Source organism: Cherax quadricarinatus, chromosome 36, assembly GCF_038502225.1.
Source record: "Cherax quadricarinatus isolate ZL_2023a chromosome 36, ASM3850222v1, whole genome shotgun sequence".
In the NCBI taxonomy this organism is placed as follows: domain Eukaryota; kingdom Metazoa; phylum Arthropoda; class Malacostraca; order Decapoda; family Parastacidae; genus Cherax; species Cherax quadricarinatus.
The window spans coordinates 27039979-27050894 of NC_091327.1; the positions used below are offsets into that span (position 1 = coordinate 27039979).

The following is a 10916-nucleotide window of genomic DNA, read 5'->3' on the forward strand; positions in this document are numbered from 1 at the left end:
TGCTTTTAGCGCTTCATGAAAGCTGTCATAGAGGTAGTTCAATGTATAGTATTACGCTAGGTCTGGTCTTAGGGGTAACAATGAGTGATGGTTTGCTGCAGTGAGTCGACATTAAGTTGGATTAGGAATTGCTGTAATGAAAGTTAGAATGATTTAGAGCTTGGCATAATAAAGGTTAGGGAGAATGATGGTTGAGGTAGCGAAGGTTATGTTGGTCAACCGAAATAAAAAAATCATTGCATGCTTTGGTTGAGTCAGGATTTATGTTTCATGTTGTGGCGAGGGATTATCTTGAGTCAGGATCCTCTTTTAGTTATTTATTCATAATAAAGTAAAACTTGCCCTCTCATTAATACTATTCAGATGTTAAAATGAAAGAACAACAATTGTTACTTTAAGCAGACTTGTAATGGTTGGTTAGGTTAGACTGTTACTTGTTTGAGGCACGTCGAATGAAGGTTCTTAGTTGTTTGTGTTGAACAGGACCGATGCCGGTTCAAACTCGACTCTGTGTTCGACACAACTGGCCGGACCGGTTTGGTCTGGCCAGGGTGCAAATGCCAGTGGTCGAAGACATTGTGTCCCCGTCTCATCGCAAAGCCTTCCTGAAAGTTGTTTGGAAGTTGCCCGATTGACAGTATTAGGGATCACAGCTGGACTGCTACCAGCCTTCATAAAGGCCGAAGACCACGGCCATCTTCTTCAAGAGAAGTTGTCTTTAATTCGTGTCGCAGGTGTATTCTTATCAAGTGGTGAGGTGATTTCCAACTGTAGGTGATGTAGAGAGGTGATGTGTGAGGGAACTAGAATGTTGTCTGAAGGTCAACTCATTTGAGGTCACCGCTGCTACATTTGTAGGATTTGAAAGTGATAAAAGTTACAGATATGGGGCTGTATTGGCAGGTAAACTTTATAGCGCCCCGCAATACACGCCATGCCTCCGTGGCACAATTGGTTAGCGCGTTCGGCTGTTAACCGAAAGGTTGGTGGTTCGAGCCCACCCGGGGGCGGATGTTTTCTTTGTCCTTTTTTTTATTTATATTTTTTGTTTAGCAGAAATAATTATCATGAAACCTCCAGACATTAGCACACATATTTGCAAACAATTTATTAGCAGCAGTAATTTATTTATTCTAAACGAATGTACAAGAAACAATGATAATCGTAAACAGAGATCTGATTTGATTTGAAGAATCGGGACGTGACTGCTGAATGACACATGGATAAAAACTTTTTCACACTGATACAAATAGGGAAGGTAGCAGCGTCTCGCACGTCAGAAAAAAACTAACTACTGCATACAAAAATGTATAAATTCTGAAGGAAAAGAGAAAGTCGGTTTAATTACAGTGAAAATATTTTTGGCGTTTACTTGAAAGTAAAGGTTGCTAAACTACAAAATAAATAAGAATGTTAACGAAAGCAGAGTTAAACTTACAGAAATTATCAAAGGTGTGCCCAGAGTAGAATAAATGGCCGGAAGAATGTGATAAGTGAAGAATTTTAGTATTTTTATTTATATTCCTGGATTCTTTTCTCAAGAATTTTGTGACTGAACCATCTAGAGGAAATAGCCTGCTTGATCGCCTTCTGGATAAGAAATTAGTAAATAATTTGTGTTTCTTAAGCTAAATGTAAAACTCAATAACACTAATAACGTAGCTAATGGTCCAAATTGACGCTCAGCAGATTAGTGGATTAAACTAACTGGTTTATCAATGTTAGCCGAGGTATCCTGACTAGGGTTTATCGTGAAGGATATCCCACAACGTTACGAAGATGTATCTCAATACGACACTTACACTGTACAACCTGCCCGAGTTGCAAACACAGTATTCCGTGCTCACAAAACAGATATAATAATAAATAAAAAAATGAGAGATTGAAACACTTCTTCCTCTTTAGAGGAGCCATTTTTCTGTCGCTTGCACAAATATATTCAAATCAACAATGGAATGAACTTTAATGTCACGGTACTGCAGCTTCAAGACTGAGTGTATCTTTAACCCACTGTAATAATGTGTACGTAGATGTAATAAGATCACAGTAAACAGGTGATATCACAATATGCAAAACAACCACTGAAAAAAATAATGTAATTCCAAGCGGAATTACATTAATTCCAAGCGCTTTTGTGACTTTTTATATTTGAGAAATCACGAAAGCGCTTGGATTTTCACATTTTTTCAGAGTGATTGTTTTACATGTACACAGATATGCAGATGTACGGAGCAGCTCGTAAAAAAAAAAAAAAACCAGACCGATGTTCTAGCAGCCAGTTATAGTCATGATATTCAACGTACCTCTGGTAGTTCAGCGTACACAGACAATGATCAACTAGTCTCACCTACCTGATCACTGCATCTTTGATGGACGAACTTCTCTGGTAGTTATCTTTTTTTTTCCAAGAAATTCTAGCTGTTAATTCCAAGATAGATGTTCAATCAACATTTTGAACACCAATAATAATTATATATTACGAAGCGTCCTCACTAATTATCAAGCATTAATGTGATGAAATATGCGAAGATCATACTGTAGTGTGGCTACCTGGCTGGATGCTCAGAGTCTTCTCATTATTTACTCCTCGTGCAAGCTGAGAATAATCCAAGAATTACCTTGTATTAAACAGGAGTCAATATTTTAATGAAGTGACTGGGATTCAAGCCTGCAGTTTGGGATTACCAACACTTCACCTTAGTCCACTGCACCACAGTGTGATCGTTCACCGCAAGGCGGGATGGACGATCTGTATTAAGTCCACTGAATGCAAGACTGATGAGTAAGACGAATGCGAAACAGCAGAAGCAGTAGGGAGGTAAAGACGATGTGAATAGTGTATAAACCTTGCAGTAGTAGTTTTTTTTAAGGCGGTCAGTCCTTCAGCCTGGAGAAGAGTTCAGCTTCATAGTTTTAAACAGCGGAGCTGAACTCTTCTCCCCCTCAAGGAAGGCTCCTTGATGTTGGTGAGGGGCTCTTGATTTAGGGAATTGGATCTGTGCTCCAGTTCCCCGAATTAAGCCTGAATGCCTTCCACATCCCCCCCCCCAGGCGCTGTATAATCCTCCGGGTTTAGCGCTTCCCCCTTGATTATAATAATAATAATGAACTCTTCTCCAGGATGAGAGACACTGACCACCTCAGATACAACTGCTTCAAAGTTGATGGACGCATCACGTTATTTTTTACACCTCCACTACTTCTGCTGTATTTAATCACCTCAGTATTCGACTGAAAAAAGCCTATTGTGTAGGTGCAACGTTTCACAAACAAGATACTCAGCTGCTAACGATGTGTCATAAAATCTACTTGTCGGTACTGTATACCTTTTTCATGGTTATAAACGCGAGACAGATGCGCTGACTAAATGTACCGGTCAATCAGTGGATGGTTCAAAAAAGCAGAGAAAAAACACTGATGAACTTTGAACTTTGTTCAAACTTTCCAACACATAATATCTCGCAAGTCACAAAAAATGCCGACAATCAACGTCAAAAGTGATGATTTATGTAAATCCTCGACACATTATATTAAAAGCTTTACTATTAGTAAAAAGTTAATTGTCTTCTCACTTTGCAGTTTCCTTATAGAAATTCTTTATCATTATCCTTTATCTGGCTTTATTACTGGCTTTAAATGGCTTATAATTTAATTGAAGTTACTGTAGGTGCATAAAATGAGTACTTTGTCTTGTTATTGTTTTTATTAGTGTTAAGTATATCACAATTTGTTAAACCTAACTGACACTAACTAAAAATAGTCTTACGAATGCAGATTTACTGGGATAAGACGATAAAGTAAACACAAGAACGTTGACCGTACAAACAGACCGCTGGTAGTATATAGTTGGCTTCCCAAGTTATATGGTTATATTTCTCAAATCTTTCAGACTCAGAATGAGGAAGTCTAGAAAAAAATTAGTGTATATTTTAAGCTGTGGATTAATTTCATCCTGTTTACTTGACCTGCCACTTTTAGAAATTCTGATTTTGTGTCACATCCTGACCTACGTGTTTCCTCACATCCACATCCAGGATGAACCTTAATCTCTGACAAAAAAAAAAATGGGAGTCATTTATAATTCGTATTTTTTTGAGATTTGTTTCTCAGAGGAGAACACCAAATGAGACTGGATAGAACACGATGATTTAAGTCAGGAACTTCAAGATTTTGAAGGGAAATAAGTAGATAAAAAACTGAAAATTGTTAGAAATGTCAAGATACGTATCCATGATAATATACTAAAAATCCCACGAGATTCCTACACCGGCGTTAGCCGCTATCATTAAAAAACAAAAACAAATAGCCGCCATACTGAAAAAAATATAAGAGGAATAACTTCAAAAGTTTGCTTTACCCAAAAAAATACAATTCAGTGAAAGTTGCTGAGATTCATGTCTAGTGTTTTGATGGCTATGGTTTTATTAGTATTAAGTTTATGGGGGAAAAAGTATTGATAAAAACAGTATTTGTCTCCTCGCTGCTGCTATCGTTTCTTCCACGTTCATAGGTGAATGAAACTTAAGATGACGTTTCGGTCTGATTTGGACCATTAAGTAGTGACACAAGTCAGACCGTAACGTCATCATTCGTTTCAGTCTCCTATGCGCTGGTTTGTGTATTGTTCCAGTCACGGTATTATGCCTGTTTATTCTTCACCCAACTGAACTTTCGTCACGACTGAATTTCTTTGAACGCATACGTACATTCTGTGAATATTGTTAACATATATCTAGGGTTTAAACAGATGAAGACGAAGAGATGAGTGCGCAGATACAAGAGTGATTTCCTAATGATTATTTTCCATTGATGACAACTTGTGTCCACTCTTGCCAGGGACTCTGGCAACACTCACTTTCGAATCATCCATAAAATGTACAGCTGTTCAACATATTCAACATATCGTAAAACAAAGTTTGCCTCTTTTTTGTGGTATTTTGCAAAACTGATGTCGTCTTTTGGTTTCTTGTATCTCATTGGGAAAATTTTTCTTCTAGTCTTAGTCAAAGTATCTAAATTTACAAGTCGCTTAATTAAACCTCATGAGGTTCGCCGGTATTCGCCAGCCCGGGTCTCACCAGTTGGTGACCTGGCCTTGGCTCCCCATTGGAGGAGTGTCGTTGACATTCACCGCATTCCCATGGAAAAAGGTGTTTTTCCTCTTCTTGTTGTGAGACCATAGTCCATAAATCTAGCTACATTCCCCGCCCTTACGGGGCTCGTAGGGAGAAGCCAGTCCATGATCTGTCACTTGGAGTGGAAGATTCTCTGGAACCGCAGATGGTGTTGTGCTCCAAATGTACGAGTCGCTGTATTGCTGTGTCGGTTAAAACTGCACATGAGCTCTGGCGATGACTGCAAATGACATGGTGAGAGAGGATTGTACCTCTTCCCTAGATGGAACAATTAGCAATAGTTTCGACTATGGTGAGAGAGGATTACTCCTCTTTCCCATTTATAATACGTGTATTACTGCCATGCGGAAGAAGATAGACACATCGTTCCGACCCGGTGTTTGCAATTTTTCAATGTTTACTATCCAGTACTAACCTTACCGCTGTCTTACGTGCTAACACTAATTTCCATGGTTTAACACTAAATTCTTCCCATGGACACATCTTTTCTTCATGTGAAGTGAACCAAAACTAAATCTAATGACAAGGATTCGTCGCGGGTAAGTGGAGAGTAAAAGAATAATTAAATATCCACTAAGGTCAGGTGTTTGGGGCCACTCTGGTGCGATCTGCTTTCAGTAGCTGAAGTACAAAAATTAATTCAAGTGTTTGTTTATGTGTGTGTGTGTGTGTGTGTGTGTGTGTGTGTGTGTGTGTGTGTGTGTGTGTGTGTGTGTGTGTGTGTGTGTGTAAATCAAAGAAAAAATAATTTAAAACTTACTCTGTGTACATTTGGTAATTTTGAACCTACTGTGGTGGTATTAAAGGTCTGAATAATGGATGGACCAGTCTCTCTCTTCTAAGACGAGGTGATGGACCAGACTTGTAAGATGAGGGTGATGGACCGGGTTTTTAAAACGAGGGTGGTGAACCAGTACTGTAGAACGTGAGTGACAGACCCTAGTTTCTCGAGTGATGTCCCAGGGTTCTTGTGCAACTTGGTAGACGGGATAATTTCTTGTGCACTCAGGGATACAACAGAATGATAAACGATGGATTAAACCTTCCTGCATAGATGGAATGATAAACTAATCCCCTGGAGTCGTAAAAAATATTAACCAGGCTTTCTACGTATTCCTGAGTTGCTAGTGATGACGTAAATTTTCTAACATATTGAGATTGATAAACTAGGTTTTTGTAAGTAGCTAGAGTGATGGTGTAGGCTTTTTTGAGCTCCATAACAGTGAACCTTACTCCGTTGTGTTGCGTCTGTAAATGCTCAGCTTCACCAATATTGTTTTTCTGTGTGGAAACGAGAGTAATAGTCTTACTGGGTAGTGGCCACGTCGGGTAGTGGCCGGGTCGGATAGCGGCCACGTTGGGTAGCGGCCACGTCGGGTAGTGGATACGTCGGGTAATGGCCACGTCAGGTAGTGGCCACGTCGGATAGTGGCCACGTTGGGTAGCGGCTACGTTGGGTAGTCACGTCGGGTAGTGGCATACATGGTGTCTGCAGTAAGTGGGGAACCATTTTTTTTTTTTAAGATTAGCCGGGAACCAATCTCGTCATTATTTCTATATTAACAAATGTATTTTTATTTTGTTTTAAGTGAAAGAAATAAATGCTCGAAAAAAAGAATTTCTCCAAAATAACTATTGTAATAATTACAAGTATATATATATATATATATATATATATATATATATATATATATATATATATATATATATATATATATATATATATATATATATGTCGTGTCGAATAGGCAGAACTTGCGATCTTGGCTAAAATAGCAACGCTCATCTTGCCATATAGGACAAGTGAAAATTTGTGTATGCAATAATTTCGCCAAAATCATTCTGAACCTAAGGGAAAAAATATATTTCATTGTGTTTGTTTAGTATTAAATTATTGTAAACAAATCTAAAATATATTTAGTTGGGTTAGGCTAAAATAAATTGTTCTTGTTATAATAAGTTTAGGTAAGTTTTCTAAGTTCCTTTTGGTACAAAAATTATAAATTTTTACATCAACATTAATGAAAAATATATATCTTTAAACGTATAAGAGAAAATTTTAGAAAGGACTTAATTTTAAATGAGTTCTTGCTAATTGACCAGTTTTACATATTCGGCACGACACACACACACACATATATATATATACGTATATATATATATATATATATATATATATATATATATATATATATATATATATATATATATATATATATATATATATATATATATATATATATATATATTTTTTTTTTTTTTTTTTTTTTTTTTTTTTTTTTTTTTTTTTTTTAACAAGTCGGTCGTCTCCCACCGAGGCAGGGTGACCCAAAAAAGAAAGAAAATCCCCAAAAAGAAAATACTTTCATCATCATTCAACACTTTCACCACACTCACACATTATCACTGCTTTTGCAGAGGTGCCCAGAATACAACACTTTAGAAGCATATACACGTACGTATAAAGATACACAACATATCCCTCCAAACTGCCAATATCCCAAACCACTCCTTTAAAGTGCAGGCATTGTACTTCCCATTTCCAGGACTCAAGTCCGACTATATGAAAATAACCGGTTTCCCTGAATCCCTTCACTAAATATTACCCTGCTCACACTCCAACAGATCGTCAGGTCCCAAGTATCATTCGTCTCCATTCACTCCTATCTAACACGCTCATGCACGCTTGCTGGAAGTCCAAGCCCCTCACCCACAAAACCTCCTTTACCCCCTCTTTCCAACCCTTTCGAGGACGACCCCTACCCCTCTTTCCTTCCCCTATAGATTTATATGCTTTCCATGTCATTCTACTTTGATCCATTCTCTCTAAATGACCAAACCACCTCAACAACCCCTCTTCTGCCCTCTGACTAATGCTTTTATTAACTCCACACCTTCTCCTAATTTCCACACTCCGAATTTTCTGCATAATATTTACACCACACATTGCCCTTAGACAGGACATCTCCACTGTCTCCAACCGTCTCCTCGCTGCTGCATTTACCACCCAAGCTTCACATCCATATAAGAGTGTTGGTACTACTATACTTTCATACATTCCCTTCTTTGCCTCCATAGATAACGTTTTTTGACTCCACATATACCTCAACGCACCACTCACCTTTTTTCCCTCATCAATTCTATGATTAACCTCATCCTTCATAAATCCATCCGCCGACACGTCAACTCCCAAGTATCTGAAAACATTCACTTCTTCCATACTCCTCCTCCCCAATTTGATATCCAATTTTTCTTTATCTAAATCATTTGATACCCTCATCACCTTACTCTTTTCTATGTTCACTTTCAACTTTCTACCTTTACACACATTCTCAAACTCATCCACTAACCTTTGCAATTTTTCTTTAGAATCTCCCATAAGCACAGTATCATCAGCAAAAAGTAACTGTGTCAATTCCCATTTTGAATTTGATTCCCCATAATTTAATCCCACCCCTCTCCCGAACACCCTAGCATTTACTTCTTTTACAACCCCATCTATAAATATATTAAACAACCATGGTGACATTACACATCCCTGTCTAAGACCTACTTTTACCGGGAAGTATTCTCCCTCTTTTCTACACACCCTAACCTGAGCCTCACTATCCTCATAAAAGCTCTTTACAGCATTTAGTAACTTACCACCTATTCCATATACTTGCAACATCTGCCACATTGCTCCTCTATCCACTCTATCATATGCCTTTTCTAAATCCATAAATGCAATAAAAACTTCCCTACCTTTATCTAAATACTGTTCACATATATGCTTCAATGTAAACACTTGATCTACACATCCCCTACCCACTCTGAAACCTCCTTGTTCGTCCGCAATTCTACATTCTGTCTTACCTCTAATTCTTTCAATTATAACCCTACCGTATACTTTTCCTGGTATACTCAGTAAACTTATTCCTCTATAATTTTTACAATCTCTTTTGTCCCCTTTCCCTTTATATAAAGGGACTATACATGCTCTCCGCCAATCCCTAGGTACCTTCCCCTCTTTCAAACATTTATTAAACAAAAGTACCAACCACTCCAACACTATATCCCCCCCTGCTTTTAACATTTCTGTCATGATCCCATCAGTTCCAGCTGCTTTACCCCCTTTCATTCTATATATATATATATATATATATATATATATATATATATATATATATATATATATATATATATATATATATATATATATATATATTATTATTATTATTATTATTATTATTAAAAACAGTAAACGTAATAATAATTTTCTCTTATCGACAATACCTTTGTTTATTTAAATAAAAAACGTATAACCAATCAGCAAAAATCTCTCATGACATCAAGGACCATGGCCAATGAGCGAGCATCTCTCATAACAACAAGGCTCATGGCCACTCAGCAAGCGTCATGGAAATGGCAGCGAAGGCTCATGCCCAATCAGCAATCAACTTTCTTGATCATAAAAATACTGACTAATGAGGATACAGCTTGAGCAGCGTGGGGCGAGGCGCCAACCAAGTCTCAGTCATGCACATGCGGCTCTCATGATAGCTGTTAATTCCGAGTTACATGATGGGAACACTGCAGTATGCCGCTAATATATGAGTTACACTGTGGGAACACCAGATATGTGTGGCTGTACTATTCTCTATGACTTACATAGGGGATACAAAAGCTAGCTAACTTTGTGTCTCTGTAACAGAACATTACAGACGATGGGTTTCGTTAACCTTGTCGTGGAATCTGTCAGCTTGAAGTGGGAGACTTTAGCAATGAGTATGTAGTCAAGTATTTCCCTAAGGTTTCATCAGCTGTAGGAATTACCATGTTTCCTTCCAGCACAGATGGAGTAAATATTACGTGGGAATTACCATTTCTCAGGATGGCCTACACCATACACAGCATCCTTTAAGGGAGGAATACCTCACCAGGTATTGCTGATCACAGTGTATGTGTGATGGTAAGAACAATGGATATAATAAATCGACTGGAGGGTGTATTTCCAGAGAGATATTGAAAAGTGTATTCCCAGAAAGGTATTTAAGGATTTATTTACAGGGAGATACTGAAGAGTGAATTCTCAGAGATACTGAAGAGTGTATTCCCAGAGATACTGAAAAGTGTATTCCAAGAGATACTGAAGAGTGTATTCCCAGAGATACTGAAAAGTGTATTCCAAGAGATACTGAAGAGTGTATTCCCAGAGATACTGAAGGGTGTATTCCAAGAGATACTGAAGAGTGTATTCCCAGAGATACTGAAGAGTGTATTCCCAGAGATACTGAAGAGTGTATTCCAAGAGATACTGAAGGGTGTATTCTCAGAGATACTGAAGGATGTATTCCAAGAGATACTGAAGAGTGTATTCCCAGAGATACTGAAGGGTGTATTCCAAGAGATACTGAAGTGTATTCCCAGAGATACTGAAGAGTGTATTCGTAGAGATACTGAAGAGTGTATTCCCAGAGATACTGAAGAGTGTATTCCAAGAGATACTGAAGAGTGTATTCCCAGAGATACTGAAGGGTGTATTCCCAGAGATACTGAAGAGTGTATTCCCAGAGATACTGAAGAGTGTATTCCCAGAGATACTGAAGAGTGTATTCCAAGAGATACTGACGAGTGTATTCCAAGAGATACTGAAGGGTGTATTCCCAGAGATACTGAAGAGTGTATTCCCAGAGATACTGAAGAGTGTATTCCAAGAGATACTGAAGGGTGTATTCCAAGAGATACTGAAGAGTGTATTCCCAGAGATACTGAAGAGTGTATTCCCAGAGATACTGAAGG

General features: G+C 38.0%; 1 non-coding gene across 1 annotated transcript; it reads left to right on the top strand.

The window, feature by feature from the left end:
* Positions 1–936: 936 nt before the first annotated feature.
* TRNAN-GUU (transfer RNA asparagine (anticodon GUU)) lies at positions 937–1010 on the top strand. Its single transcript has one exon. It is a non-coding gene; the product is annotated as a tRNA-Asn (tRNA).
* Positions 1011–10916: the final 9906 nt, after the last annotated feature.